This window comes from Oryzias latipes, chromosome 6 (assembly GCF_002234675.1).
Source record: "Oryzias latipes chromosome 6, ASM223467v1".
In the NCBI taxonomy this organism is placed as follows: domain Eukaryota; kingdom Metazoa; phylum Chordata; class Actinopteri; order Beloniformes; family Adrianichthyidae; genus Oryzias; species Oryzias latipes.
The window spans coordinates 20,736,827-20,753,107 of NC_019864.2; the positions used below are offsets into that span (position 1 = coordinate 20,736,827).

At 38.4% G+C, this 16,281-nt stretch overlaps 1 protein-coding gene across 3 annotated transcripts in view; it reads left to right on the forward strand.

Moving 5' to 3' along the window:
- The window catches only part of LOC105354240 (transcription factor Maf), a 70,670-nt gene that overhangs the window by 16,240 nt on the left and 38,149 nt on the right, over positions 1–16,281 (forward strand). The window contains exon 3 of one of the 3 annotated variants that reach the window (XM_020703685.2): positions 4,868–5,592. The exons of the other annotated variants lie outside the window; for them this stretch is intronic. The gene's annotated coding sequence lies outside the window, so the exon portion shown is untranslated. Of the gene's footprint in view, positions 1–4,867; positions 5,593–16,281 lie in introns of those variants that run through there. 3 annotated transcript variants of the gene reach the window in all.

The following is a 16,281-nucleotide window of genomic DNA, read 5'->3' on the forward strand; positions in this document are numbered from 1 at the left end:
GAAATGTGTGTATGCAAGGATGCGTGAGAGACTGAGAGATGAAAAGAGTGATAATTCTTCTGCTACCCCGAGGGCCCTCGCAGCCTCTTGGGCTCCCCAAAGGTCCCCTGACAAATGCCCGAGCACAAAGCTGAGGTCTGCTAATTGGCCCCAGAGTTTGGAGTGGAGACGAGAGAAATGTCTGTGCGCGGACATGTTTCCACATTAAACCAGTGTTGAAAGCGAACTGTTTCTGCACAACATGTTGGTTTCCATTCTACTTTGAAGGAAGCCGGCAGGACATTTACGATCTCACTGAAATCACAAACTGCTGAAAGAAAATGGAAGCATATGCAGTTCAAAGCGTCAGTCTTTAAACAGCTTGTTTCTCTAATTGTTCCATTATCTCAGTCTGCTTATTAAATGTAGGATAATTGTTAATTACCACAGGAGGATTTGCAAAAGGATTTGTCTTGAGTATAAAAACGAATTAATTAAAATGAGCACATTTAAAGCTACAGCGTTGTTAGCAGCAGGTGCACTTTGTGTGTGCGTGTAGGTGTGTGTGTGTGTACATTCATATTTTCAGTGCTTTTCTTTTGCTTGAATCTGTTTAATTGAGATTCATAGAAGAGATTAAAATGAGATTCAAATGAGATTCAGAGCTACGAGTAGCAGCAAAGGTAATATGCAGATGGATTTAACGATGATTCAGTGCATCTTGCAGTCTAACGAGAGTTTGATTAAACCATTGGAAGCCATTGGCTGAAATCATTACTGTGATAGGAAGGAGAGAATTTGGAAAAAGTAGCAGTTGTTTAGAAAAAAATAGATATGATTTTAATGTAACGACGTAACTTGGATTGTAATTCTGATAAATATTTGCTTTTAAAATTGTGATTAAAATACAAAATCCTGAACCTTTGTGTTAGTCGTCAACTAATAATAAAATAATCAATCGGATTTGGAGCAAAACTTGACCCTTGATGCCCACGGATGCAAAAGTGCATCAAACAATTTCAGCTCCAAATTTAGCATCTATTTGTAAGCAAAAACATAAGTGATTTTCTTTTAAATGATGCCTGAAATAAAATCAGGCTCCAAGCGGTTAAATTGTGGCTCTTTTCAATATGTTGCTTTGATCTTATGAGTTCTTTGAACGGTTCATTTGAAAAAGAAAGACAGCCTCTGTAGAAACACGTGAACAACAGGCAGCTGTTGTGATATTAGAAGTAAATATCACAAAATTGTGGTATGTACACAACACAAATAAATTTGTGTGAAATTAAAAACACCTGTTTTTAATTGTGTGAAACATTTAATATCCATCAATTTTAACAAAAAAAAAATCATAAATAAATGCAAACATCTGAACAGGTGCAAGAAAACGCACCTTTAGAGATTTTGTGCTTACCATTTTAACTTTGCATCGACGCTCACCTCATGAGGGATCGAACAGTAACCCAAATATTCTGAGCGGCTGCTTAAGGCACCGCAGTGGACGCAACGCTTTTCTGACTGTACAGCTGCAGTATTGATAGATGCTGCAGCAACCGAGTCTACCATCCCACTTTATTTCAATTAGCTCACAGGAAGCAGGAAATAACCTGCGAATCAATTGTCATTTCTACGGAGCAGAAGCTGGAGGCTGGGATTTACTTTGTCCACCTATAAAAGATGATGTAGCCATGAAGAAGATTAAAGGGAATTTCCTTCTCAGATACCCGCACATTGTCCAACAGTATATCATTAAATGTTAAGTGCTTTAAGGCTGTTACGGTTATTCTCTGATGGAGAGCGGAAATTTGTTTTCACGCTGCGTGCTGCACTCACTGCCTCATGCATTAGAAAGCGATCGCTTGCATGTGCAGCTCAAAAACCGCAACTTAGGTCAACTCGAATTTCCAATCTCTTACTGCTGAGTTGTGTCTGAACAGAAATTGCTGAAACTGAGGCGCAACTTTTCCTTTGACATCTTAGGTTCGTCTTTTATCAGAGACGGTTGTGTTTTTTCACATGCCTCACATGTTTCGACGGATGTCTTTCGTCTTCATCTGACGAAGCTGTCAGTTATCGATACCGACACTATGAACTTTATTGAAGTTATTGAAATTTATTGAAGTTTTACCTTAGTGCTGCCTTCATTTGCCAGTAAAAACAGGAATAGTTAAAAGTTGCAGATGCCGACTAACCTATGACCTCAAGTCTTTTTTATTATTGAGATGTGGGATTTAACAAAAATTCACAAATAGAACAATGAGTAAGAATATTTACCTAGATTTCCCGTTCAGACTTGTTAGTTTAACATTAAAGTGGTCTTTGAGTCACGACTCTACAATAAAAGTTTGAATGGTTGATTTTATTTTTTTATGCCAAAGAAATGTAATGGTGACTGAAAAAAAGAAGAGCAGGAAGCTGAATTTGTGACAGTGGAAAGCTTTTAGTGAGGTTGAGAGGGGGTGGCCAAAATGGATCACAAATGAGCGAGATGTAGAAAGGTTATGCGGGGCGTGATCGTATCAGAAAATACAGTCATGTATGCGCTCTGCTTTCGCCAAACACACACTTATCCAGAAACACTTGCACACGGCACCGAATGATTTGTTTGTGTTGTTGGTGCAGTGGACTGAAGCCATGGAGGTAGTAACTGTTTGATGGTAGGCTTTATGGAGACACTATATAACGGCTGTGACAGTTTATTCAGTGCATGTCAGGAGGAGGGGATTTGTGACGCTACGATGGCTGGGACACTCCTGCAGATCCATGCACTCCTGCAGCCTTCCCTTTCACAGCTGCAGAAACTAGTGGGGAGAAATGTTTGGTTATTCTATTGACGTACATTTTACTAATTAAAACTGAACTGAGGATTGCTGGTAAACCACTTTTTTAAGTTTTGCCTCTGACACGCTCAGTTAGGAATCCTGCTCCACTTTAGGTGCTTGAACACAAACAGAGACTGTTTGACATCCCAAATCCTTCACAGGAAAAAATATCTTCTGCTTTCATTTTTCCACCAACTTCTTGTCCAGTGAGTTTTTCCCTCCAAGGTCCATTAGCTTGGTTCTCACTGGTTCTCCTCTCAGCTGGATACTATTAGCCCTGTGATTGGTTATTGAATTAGCCTGCTGATTTGGTATTGAAGGAGTGAAGACTGATGAGAGGAATTTGCGAGCTTTCTTCCCCAAACCTCATTACTCACACTCAAAGAGAGCAGGGCTTGGAAACGCACACACGCGCATAAAAGCAGTTCACACGGACATGTTTGCTCACAAACTTCAGCTCGTAGTTCCCCGTGGAAGATTTAAATAACATCCTTCACCTGCATTTTATTCCTCACACACACACACACATCCTCAGCAGATAGAACATAGACGTGTGGGACATGTGCAGGTGCACATCCTGCAGAGGCTGGAGCTCTCTGTACTAAAAAGAAACCAGCCCAGGAGAATGCTGTGTGCAACTGGAGGCTGCTAAAGAGAGGGATGTGTGAACAGCTTTGTGCTGATTTATGCTGTGTTTCATCCTACAATAAAGATTATGGATGATGATATTGATTTAGCCGGCTGTGACCATGACTGGACTCGGGCTCTCAGGTTGGAGAAAAGAGAATTTAGCTGATTATCATTCTCGGACGCAGTTAGGAAGCTGTTTTTATCTGCGAATGTGTGAAGATGTATGTGTATGGGTGTGCCAGACTTAGATCATCCTCTGTATTAGAGGCAGCGCGGCTCTATCCTTTAGTGTTTGTGAAAGGGATGAAGCCTTTCCTGTCCTCCTCTTTCTGGAGCCAGAGAAGGAGCGCTCCCAGAAGTGCAGCACAGCAGACCAGGAGGAAAGGATGAAGTTATTGACTCCACTTTGATTTAACCTCTCTTGCCTGATCCTCAAAGCTGGCAAACACATGCAGATCAGGGAATTCTTGAAAAAACTGCCAGACTGAACAAAACGAACAGACGGAGATCGCATTTATTTTTCTGATGCAGCTATAAAAAGAAGTTTGCTGCTTTGTGCATGTTAGAGTTTAATTGTCTGTGGTGAGAAATACACAATCAACGTCAAATCTTGATGTTTTCTGTTTCACGTAGTCACTTTTACACTGAATGCTGGTCTCTATTTTATTTTATTTTATTCTATTTCACTTATTATACTCACTTATTCATCTCATTTTGTTGTTATTTTTTATTCTTGGATTGTTATTTTATACTATTTTTTATTTTTTGCTGCTTCTTTGCACTGTCATGCTAGTGAGAAACAACATCTCGTCTCACCTGTGTATTTCTCTGCAAATACTGTGTGGAATGACAATAAACAAATTTTGAAATCTTGAATCTTAAAATTTCTGTTTAACCCATTTTGATGTGAATGTGAATTTACCAAGCTCTAAATAATCATTAACTGTATTATATTTTACGTATCTTCAAATAAGAGTTAGGCTTTTAGATTATTTTGGTTTATTATTTTGATTAAGTGTTCTGTTTTTGCTTTGAACATGATTTGCTTTGAACATGAACTAAACTCCAAAAAGTAAGTGAGAGAAGAATTAAATAAATGAAAAACATGTTTGATGGGTTATGGAAGTGGATGCAAGTGATTTACCAAAGAAAATCTCTTAACTTGACTGAAAAGAACTGGTTCAAATATTTTTTATAACTTTAATTAGATTTATGTTTATAATTGGATTTTTTGTTCATGTGCACTCTCTCTTTATATTTGTTATTTTTATGTATCTCTTTATTTATCTCTTCGTATTAAATGTGCCCAATCTTTTGCTTCTGTGGCCGTGCATTTTTAATTAGTATAAGACACATAATAATTCATTACATACTAGTAAACTAACAACAGCTGAGTCAGATTTATGTTCATTTTCTTGTTTTCTTCTTTCATATAGTACTACCCGATTGTCCTCAACAGAAGGCACCCGCGGCCTCACAACAGTGACACAGAATATTGTTATTCATAAAATTTTCTTACATATGTTGTTTGTTGCTAATGTTGTCACTATGACATTCCTGCTCACGACAAAGTAAACTTGTTTAACAACAAAGTTTTGAATTTTACATTGTGTTAAATAAATTGAAATTGTCTCACATTCTATAATTTATAATGCAGAATTTAAAATCTTTTAAATTGATTTGATTTTTTTTACATGGTTCTGATGTTGGAATAGTTTAGTCAATTTGTTTTGTCTTAGATTGGAATGAGTGACAGGTGGCTTCCCTTCTAGCTTCAGAATAATACAATTATTCAGCGTTGTTTCCTAAAAAGAAAAGTCCAAATCTACATCTTTCTTCTTTTAGATAAGGATGATTTTCCTCGGGCATTTCTCTGTTACAAACATATTCAACAGTTTCAAATTTGAGTGTTGCACAGTGTGAACCCCAGATAAATTGTGTTTTTATGTATTTTGTTTTTTTGTTTATTTTTGTTTGTTTCCATTTCCATTAAAAAAGTAACAAATATTAAACAGAATCATATGTCTGGAAAATAAAAGGGAACAGAAGATGATTTATTTTTCTGCCCCTTTTATATACTTAGATGGGGAAAAAAGAGTAAAAACTAACATTACATATGAAAAACTGACTATGTACAAAAATATATGTTGTTAAATGTTTCCTCTCCCCTAAAAATAAAAGAATTAAATCTTGTCTTTCTTCTTTTCATTGTGTTTATTCAACTGAGTCCTTCAAACTACACAGGCCCCCAACCTGTGTTTGGGCTCTCAATCAGATAAGTTAGAAATCTCCAATTTTACATGCAGTTATTTTTCTTTTTTTAGATCTATAAATTCTGTTCTCCTGTTCATCCTGATTTTTTTTTAAAGCCTTGTGATGATTTGAGTTTTTATGAAGTCAAGAGAGAGTACGTATGTGTTTTCATGTCCTTTATTCAGAACAGTACCCCACATTAACAGTAAATATTTGAACATTTTGCAGCAGTCAAATGCGTCAGCACAATCCTAATACATCCATAATTTGCCACTGCAGCTGCTACAATTACAAGTAATATTACTGAATTCTGCTATGCTAAACACTGTTAGAGTTGTTGAACAGGACAATGGTGCCAAAGTGCACTCGTCTTTAATTAATTACCCGCTTTTGTTTCTCAAGGCAACACACAAACTTGCACACCCTTTTAATACACACTCACCAAGAAGCCGACAAGAAATTTGGCTTTTAGAGGAAAAATGAGGAAGTGAGGAAGAGAGGAAGAATGTAATATCAGCAGGCTATCTATCCTTTTCTTCCACTGGTGCATCCCAATCCTCTTTGGAAATAACAAATGCATAAAGGAAGCACAACACAAATATATCTGCCTGGCTCAGATAGATAGTGCTATGCTAGAGTTTAATACCCTTATGTAAACCAGTAACAATCAAGCCCTAACACACACCCCCACATCACCACTAAGGGGACAATAAGAAACAGGCTCTATTCTGTCTCTCTAGATATGAACAGGGAGAAGTGATTTTCTATGTGAGCATGTGTGTGTGTGTGAGTGTGTGTGTGTGTGCAAGAAAGAGGAAGCTGTTTTCCTTTTTTTTTTTTTTTAGCAGATAGTGAACAATGCAAAAGCCAAGATTGGTTGCCTGGTTGATGTTTCTTGTGGTGGCTGTTGTTTCTGAAGGAGAGAGTGATATGGACTCTGGCCTTAGAGACTGCCGCGCAGCCAACGCTCTGTTTCATTCATCCCTCACCATCCACTCTTTTGATATCTCACTTTATCCCTCTGTGCCAATTTGTTTTTACACTTTGCCTCGTCTTCCATCCTCCATCAGCTGTTTTTTTTCTCCCTAAAACTGACAAAGAGAGGAACAACGCTGAACTGAAGGAGACTATTTGTCTGAAAGCTGTTACCACTGACAAGCAATCTAAACCACGGAAAGCATACACATTTATCAAATTAATTTGTGCAACATGCGCTGCACCCATGGCAGCTTTACTTAAAAGCAGAGACATAAAAAATGTTGTGGACTTTTGTAATACATCTTGACTTCATAGACAGTTTTGCATCATTTCCTGAGGAGCTGAAACTGATTTTGACCAAAAGGGAGAAAAATGGTGAAGCTGCGTCCGCACAAATGGATCAATACGATTAGCACTCCATGGGAGTGAGTGTGCAGAGGGGGGTGGAACAGAGGGAGGCGAGAACAGCAAAGGTTAACATCATACATCAGCCGCCTTCTGCATACGTCTCTGCAAAGACAAACCTTTTTGTCCCTATTGATAATGTTGATCACTCTGAGATTTTACACAGCTCTTCGCTCCTATCAAAGGAGGAAAAACTGTCTAAGATGACTGAAGGAATAATTACAATAGTTTATGACATATTTAATGATGTTTTTCTGATGGCACACATGAATTCTGGGATTTTTGATGTGTTTGCATCTTTGCGTCAGTGAAAAGCAACACACTTATTATAGAAAGTAAAGAATTTGTGATTTTCTTTTTGTAAAGTTTCTGAAGTACAATCAACACACGCTCTGATATGATTGAGTGCATCTGCTTTGTTGCCATGCTTGAAACCCTCCTTGATCCTTGAGGTTTAATGTTGCTCTTCCTTTACCATTTAGGTCTGAGCTACTATAGGAGACCATCAAATATTTATGCAGCATTTTCCCTGATCCTATAGCCTGTAGGAAAACGGAAATCTGAATGGTCACAGTTCAAGATCCGACTTTGGTTTGGGGATTTCTTAGAGAAACTTCTGTCCACTAGTTTTTTGACCTTGGCTGATCAATACGTGTATGATGCAGTTAGTTGATGCAAAAACAATCATGTGGTAAAAAAAAAAAATGCACTGTCACAAATATATTGTGTACTTGCTGAATAGAGAAAGACCAAGAAAAAAAAGCTGTACTGAATTACACTTGCAGGCTGTGAATGGCTGCCGCTGTTGTTTTATGGAGCAGGAACAGCCTGATCTTTGTGTTGTTTTTTTCCGAGATTGATTATAGAGGCCCCAGGCTCATCAGAGTGTGCTGCGTTTTGTCTAAGTATTTACTAGAATACAGGGAGGATAAAAATTCACAGCCTGAGCCATGACATTGCAGAGGAAGAGGGCAATATAAACAAACAAGTAGAAAAGCAGAGGAGGCCCTCACGGAGAGGAGGTTACAACATACAGCACAGAAGGACACACAAAGTTAAAAAGCACACATTTGTCCCACTGCTACTTTACTGTGTCATTCAGTTTAAGAAAATACTTTGTTATTCACATATTTGATCAAAATATTAGTGAAACTATATACAATAATAAACAGTTGATTAAAACAAATGGACACACTTGTGTTTTTCCCTCCTATACACAGGTTAGCTACATAAGGTATAACATGAAAAAAAAATCCCCATTTCAGCTTTGATGAAACATACACTTGATTTCCATTGATCTAACAAAATAAAGTCATCGGGTTGGTCACTGAGGATGCTAGAAATTAAAAGCTCTCACTCTGCCCAACGCAGAGGGACCAAATCTACAAAAACAAAATGGTCAAGCATAAGAACACAACCAGCCTTTCTAGCAGCACAGGTATTTATGATTGACATAGTTGGAAAACCTACTGTTGAAGTCCCACTCTGATCATCTTTTGATCTATTGTGAAAGCATTCCCAGTGGTCTTTTCAATATGATGATGCTGTTTTTAGCCCAAATCAAAAGCCTGTCTTGTTTTCTAGGACATGGTTTCTGTAGAGCGGCAGTTGTTCATTAGAAATTCCCCTCTGAGATGTGGGTGGGACCCCACCCCCCTCTTCCTGTCACACATAACTGAAAGCTGTTTACAAGATCTCCCATTATCTTACACCCCCAACCTAACACTAATAAGGCAAAAAAAAAAAGATGAACAGTGTCAGAGTTATCCAGCCATACAGTTTTGAGCCAGCTCAGAGGAAGAAAATGAAAGCTGTACATGGATCTAGTCGTCCACAAGCATGCATTGGAATGGAGTGGAGCAGGGAGCTTGTGGCCCGGCCGTCGTGTTTTCTATGTCATAAAAAAGCTCTTTTTCAAACAGCATTCTTGCATCTGCTCATGTTTTACAATGATTTAAATAAATAAAATACTCAGAAATGCAATTTCGAGTTTATTTTTCCTCCTATATGTCCTCCATCATCAGAAAAATGCCACAAGAACATGTTAAAAACACCAAAAACAAGCATTTTCATCAAAGTGGGTGTCTTGAACTAGTTAATTAATTTTTGTGTGTGATGTGCTCTAACTCTAAAGTCTGCTGTGAAGTCATTGCTGTGACCTAACATTGAAGGAAGCCACAAAAATTCTTAGAATACCTGTTTTTCTTTTCTGTTATTGCATAAGCAACAAACTGCTCAGACTTTTCATTGCACTGTGATTCCCCTTCATCTTCCTCCTCCTCCTGTGGTTTCCAAGATTTCGGAAGTTAAACGCCTCGCAAGCCCTGCAAAGTTTTTTGTCACTTTTCATTAGACTGACACTTTGTCAAATTCTTAATAAAGGTATTAATGGTAATGTTGAATTCCAGAGCAGCTGAATTGATTTGATATATTTTTTTCCAATGAGCAAAGCTTGTACGATTTGTATTCGTGTGTCTTCACGCTTTCCAAAGAAAAAGTCAGGCTAGAGTTGAAAGAAAAAAAAACTTCCACTCATAAAGATGTTTGACACCAAACTGTAACAGAACAATTTGTTGCAGTTTATTGCATTGATTTCACAGTGCACTACTTCTGGGACGTCCATGTTTCAAAAATGAGGAATTGGGAAATTACACACCTGAAAAAGTCTCTTGAGCCAGGTCTTGTGCAGCTGTCAACAAAAATGTATTCTTTGTGATTCCTCAAAACAACTACAAGTCAGATTTTTTTCTTTCCGTCTTTAGGTTTTTTTTCCTGCCCCACTCAGACTCTCATATCCACATTCATTCTACATGAAATTGTTCTTTTTTTTGTCCATATAGGTGTTAAACAATGAAGGGTGGGCTGCTGGAGGGAAGCAGGCGGCCGGGCTGTGATGTGCTGTGGACAGGACAGCCCTTGACTCTGTCCATCAGTGTGTGAAGCCCCTGTGTGCAGCAGTGTGGACTGCCGCTCAGGCAGCCTGTCAGGGTGACAGAGAAAGACTGACGCTCTGTGGCACTGAGACGCCGCACCCTTCAATCTTTCCTTCTTTTTTTTTTCTTACACCACCAGCTTCAACCGTCCATTTAAGGTTCTCAACTTCTCAGATTCAACCTCAGAGCCTCTCTTTTTCTTATCCTTCATCCATGTTTGACAATTTACAAAGTTTCAATATGATAAATATTTTTGAAACTAGCAGTAAGATTCACAAAATCGTATCAAAGTGCATGCAAAAAAGCAGCACAAAGTATTTTGGCGATGAACTAGACTCAGCATTAGGTGCTGGTTTGTGTGTTTCCACTGTGAGTACAGATGTGGGAGGCAAGTTGATTGCGTCACCAAATCTCAAAACAGTGCTTGTCAGACGATAATCTACCCACTCTGCAGATTACAGTTCCGATTAAAATCTATGAACACCAGGAGGGCGGGACAGATAACAGTTTTGTGTGTTTCTAGGTTTCTCGATGCACATTTTTCACCATTTTAGCAGTCTGTGTGTGTGGATTTAAATTCAGTGGTTGCAGCTGTTTGTGGTGTGAAGAAAACACACAAACATGCACTTCCTCCTGCAGCCTGAGGGGCCCAACAGCTTATTATGAGTTCTTAGTGGGAGAGAGGAGAGAACAAGAGGCCGACTGCACTTAAGTGGCAGCAGACAGCCGACATGGGGAGATTTACTTCATTTATTCTTGCTCTCAAAGATTTACAGAAGCTCAGCGTGTGATTAAGAGAAACTCCCTGTATAATTCTATAAAGCTGGAGTCTTTGCTGGCAAATGTAGCCATGACAACTATGTGTGGCAACACTTTGTCTAAGAGTCGGCTCTGGAGAATATTACTAGAGAATGCGCAGGGATGAGAAGCAGTTGAAACTTGCATCTGACAAACAGCTATTTTTTCCCCATTCATCCATCCCCTTTTTCTCCCCATCCTCATTCTGTCAGCGACCATGCTGAGAGAGTGTGTGTGTTCATGTCCTAATGTATGTGTGCTGATGTCCATTCCCATCCTGTCAGGTTTATTTCTGTTGTGTTTCTTAATTAGCTAATAAAGGTCATGGCATCTCTCAGTCAGGGAGAGAGCCGGCGCATGCAAATGAGCCAGAAGGTCAGGTAGATTAGTGACCGGATCACTTTGGCAAAATACACACACACAACCGCGCTGCCATACAGAAACTGTGTCTGCAGCTCCCAAGATGAAAGGTTTTCCCCCTTTAAGTTGTAAACTGCTGATGTTCTGTTTGTTGTTACAGTGAAGCAAGTTTCTTCATTACATTACAAACCCTAATGCACATTTTTGGTTTGCGTTTAGTTTGAACCAACTCTTCTGTGTCTGTTTAGTTTTGGACAGAAAACCTGTAACCCACGCTCATCCTTGAGGAGTGAACCGAAAAAAAAAAAAAACCTTGCTGTGTGGGTGCCTGTTTGACTGAAGGTGCAATTTTCTACAAAAAAAAAGTGAATTGTTAAGTGTCACAAATGAGTGATTGTGTTTTTCCGCTCCACATGAAGTCGGACTGTCAAAAATAAAAAGTTTTTAGGCAGAACATAAAGAGTGAAGACAGTCTGAAGCTGTAAGATCTGGAAAAAATGTCCTATGTATTTATATTAATAATCCTTTTAAACAAGTTACTCAGGGAAAAATGTCATATGAGAAATTATTTTCTGTGGGGTAGAATATATATATATTTTTAAATGAAGCTTAAATAATTAAAATGAGAAAAACTGGCAATTTCTTATCACTGTTTGTTTTTTCGGTACTGGGATATTGTGGCCCTGAAGTGAAAAAAAAACATATAAATTTTATAACAAAAATTAAAACAACAAAACATTCATAAAAGGGGAATTTACAATTTAAAAATCTAAACCAAAGTCCAGAAACCAAAAGTAAATCAAAAAAAGAAAAAAAAAGAAACAAAATAAAAACTAAACATTTTGGAAAACAAAAGTAATTTCCAGATATCAAATTGAAATGTTAAAAAATGAAACAATATAATAAACCTGAAAAAGGCAGGTATTTTGGGATACAATACCTTTTCAACCAGAAGTTTGGTGATTTCTCATTTAACCCTTTACTACAGTTCAGGCAAAACATCTTTCTGCTTTCCCTCTTCTTAAAAAAACTCCACCATCATCATCCAATCAGTGATGTCCTATAATATCTTCCTTTTTCAGTTTCTTATTCTTTTTCATTTAGATTTTTGAAAATTTAGTTTCCAAAGTGTTTTTTTCACATTATGGTTTCTAGAATTTTGTTTAGATTTCTAAAAGGTAATATTGTTATTTATTTATTCATTTATTTTTAGTATTTTGTTTTATTAGTCATTGTCATCTTTAATGTCTTTGCATTGAGTGATTTGTTGACATGATTTGCACTTCAGGGCCACCGTACCTACACCGTATTCTACAAGCAAGCCAAGAGGGTGAAGCTTGTGCACCGTATCATCTCAGAACAATACCTACAATGGCTTTTACAGACTGTGTTCAAATTTGTGGTGTTGGGCATGATTACACAGAATAATATTAGTGATTCAGACAATAACATCTGCAAACTTCAGCTCTGGTCTTTACTGAGTCTCAAACTGAGTCTCAGGACTGAGTTCTTCTGTTGTTTTAAAGTTTTAGTCAAACATTTTCTGGATATTTTTGTATGTAAAAAAAAATGCATCATGTGAGAAGATAAAAAATAATTAGTTAGGATTTTAAAAAGTTTATTCGAAAAGTAAAAGACAACAGACAAGACTTTTATAGACAAGAAATCTGTAAAAGTCCCTTTTGCTTGAAGTGATTTAGAAATTCTAATGCATAGTAGAAAGTAGAAACATTAACAAACAGAAACTGGCATTTCTTTAGCTATAGTTTCTGTTGGATATAATACACCATGCGCTGCTAATGTAGCTGAAGTATTATTGCACAAGATGTGGGGTTTTTCAGACATGTTCTGCAGAACATCTCCTGCAGTGTTACAGCAGTTTCTCTCTAGGTGCCACCTGGCTGCCTCTATGATCTCACAACCACAAAGATTGCAGAGATTCCCACAAAAACACATTGAAGCCACAACTTTGCACCGTGTGTGGGGTCGCAGACAGCAGCCAAAGCAAAGCCACAGCCCTCTGGGTTCCAACAGTGCAACCTTTGTCTCACACCAAGACACTTTTTCACAGCAGAAAAACTTTAGCTGGTTTTGAAATAAATGATAACCTCACTTCTAGCCTTGCTGCAGGTATCCTCTGTATAGCCTAATGTTACACTTTTTTAATCATTTGGATTTTTTTTTGCTAGAAATTCCAAAATCTAAAAACCTGTTGTTTTCTAGGACATAGTTTCTGCAGAGTGACAGGTGTTTATCAGAAATTTGCCTCTGAGTTGTGGGTGGGACTGTTGTTTAGTAAGCCTACCCCCATTTCCCATCATTGCTTTATAACACTCTCTCCTGCTAGCTAATGACCCCTCAAAAGCCACACCTAACCAGTGCAACCAAAATGGCGAGCATTTTGGAGCTATCCAGCTAGACAGTTTTGAGCCAGATTCCAGGTCAGACGAGGAAAACGAAGACAAACGTGAATCTATGTTTGTTTACAGGTGAATGCATCAGTGTAGCAGGTGTAGCAGGGAAAAAACTCCCCATGTTTTTTTACGTCACAAATACAATATTTTTCCAACAACATTTCTTTTGTCTGCTCCTGATAAACATTGATTTTTAAAACGAAAAACTCAGAAATGCAGTTTTAATCCAAATTTTATTTATATATGTCTTCGATCATCCGAAAAATTCTACAAGTAATTTTTTAAAATACCAAAAACATGATTTTTATTGTATTTTAATGGATTTCATTATCTTTAACAAATTGTGATGACGCAAGCGATAAACGCATTCACGTCTCATAGGAAAGGGTTCCAATCTAGCACTGAAATCATGCACTTGTCTGCATAACATGTGCTTGACTCTTCCAACAGACAAGATAAGAGGTTTCCCGGATGCTCCAGAGCTGACAATGTTAACACTGTAGTGTTGCGGTGGATCTGTTATACCTATTTAGGTCTATCACCTTTCGCAGTAGAGCTTGTCTCAGTGTCCTTTCGCTCTAAATCACCAGCTTGTCTCAATGTGTGAAAGATCCCTCTCTCTCAGGGGCTATAACTCATGTTGTCTGTTTCGCTGCTCTCTCGTTCCACATCTCCGTCGCTCCGTTTTTCCAATAACTCACCCGGTTACTCTCCATCTCTAACCTGCTCACTCACCCTTCTCTCATGACCATCCATGATCATATCTTTGGAACTTTTCCCTCATCTTCTGGAGCTTTTGCTCCGCCCTGGCTCAAATCAGCAGTGACATGGCACGGATGCTCTGACTCAGAAATGGCCTCCATTTTTCAATCCACTACAGGGAAAAGTTATGAAAGGACTAGTGAATGCTAAAAGAAAACTTAAGTAGCAAAGTAAAAAACAAAACAAACAAAAAAACACATAACTTGCAGGAACCATTTTTAGCCTTTGAGCTTATTATGCTTCTGAAAGCAGATGAATGCATATCAGAGAGAGTGAAAACTCTAATACCAGTGACTCAAATTCATGCAAAACTTTTCCACACACGATAAAGACACGCCTGTAAACACACCTCTACTATCTAGACTCACAGGCTGTTCGGCCTGCAGCATTAGAGCGCGCCTAAGAGCTATAGTCAGATTGTCAGCATCATATCTTGAGCTGAGCAGACTGTCGTTGGAGATGATAGAAGGGAATAGATTTTCTTTGTTTGGATCCTTTCCTCCTTCAGCAGCTCCTCTTCCTTCTGCTGATCACTCATCCAGCTGTTGTTTCCACCACATTCTCCAAACCTCAGATGTCCTCAAATAGGAAGAAAACCATGTTTTCTGCAAAACCTAATGTTTTTTATTTAAAAAAACATTAGGTTTCTGTCCATCAATCCACCCATCTTCTAAACCTGTCTTGTCCCTTACGGGATTTACAGGGCTGCATCAGACTTTGTCAAATTTTTTTACATAAAAAAATAAATAATAATTTTCCCCCTACCTTTTAATTTTAAGTTGTTTCACTTCCCTGATCCCTGCAGCCTCAAACCGGGAGTCAACACTTCCCCACAGCCCTGTGTGACTTTGTCTCTCCTTTCCTATGCAAACAAGTCTTCTGTCTTCTAAACGTGTCTGCGTGCCCTCAGGGACCTGAGATTTAAAGCCGTTTTCAGAGGAGTTTAAAAAGGTCCAATCCATAATTGCCGAAAGCTCTTCGACCGTCTACAGACTTAGAATAACATGCATTTAAATGACTGAATTCAATATCTGCATCTGCTGTATATCACTGCTAGTCATGACTCACGCTGCAGCAGATTGGCGTTGTTTCAGATTTAGTTTCACGTTAGCATCTCGCTGATTAAGTGGTGGCCGGTGCATCACAGAGGCACTTGTTCATTCTGTTTTTCCAAACAGACACAATGGAATGTAATTAGTCAGTGGCTGCTTCGTGCTCGGGCCTGTGTTTGCTACTAATAAATGCTAATAACAAAAAGTGAGGCCATATGTCATCTGCTGCATTTTCAGGCAGACTAGTAGTCAACATACATTAACTGTGTTTCCAGCCTCTTTCAGTCCTCTGATTACAATAAATGCCTCTTCTCATTGCAACGGTGGGCTTTACAATAATAGACCATAAATTAATACAACATGCAGTTGTAAATTTTATTATGGTTAGTATTTACAGTGTATCTGTGTGCCTGTGGGTACATTAGACGACAGATAATCAGCCTTCACAGATGTGGTGACTCTAGACTAGAATAACAGGAGCTTACTGTGTGTGTTTTTCAACGTAGCGGTTAACATAAATTCAAAATCTTGTGCTCAACCTGTTTTCCACAAGCTGCCTCTCTTAGAATACACCAGCAATGGACTTAATCTTTTTTTCTTTAATCTCCGCAGAACAAGGGTCAGCTGTGAAAAGCTTATTAAGGTATAATTCACTGCCCTGTCTGTGTCATTTGGACTAGCATTATCACAGAGGCTCACGACAGAGAGTAGAAACCCTGTGAGAGGCGAGCATGTTTGTGTGCCGGGCGTGCTTCCATATGAAATGTATACCGGGCTGAATCTCTGCGGTGTTAATGGCTTTTTAAATGTCAGGGAAAGTCAGGGAATGATAAAAGAGAGATCTGTTATCCACTGTCCTCATGATCACCGAGGAGCACACCACTGCTCTGTTGAG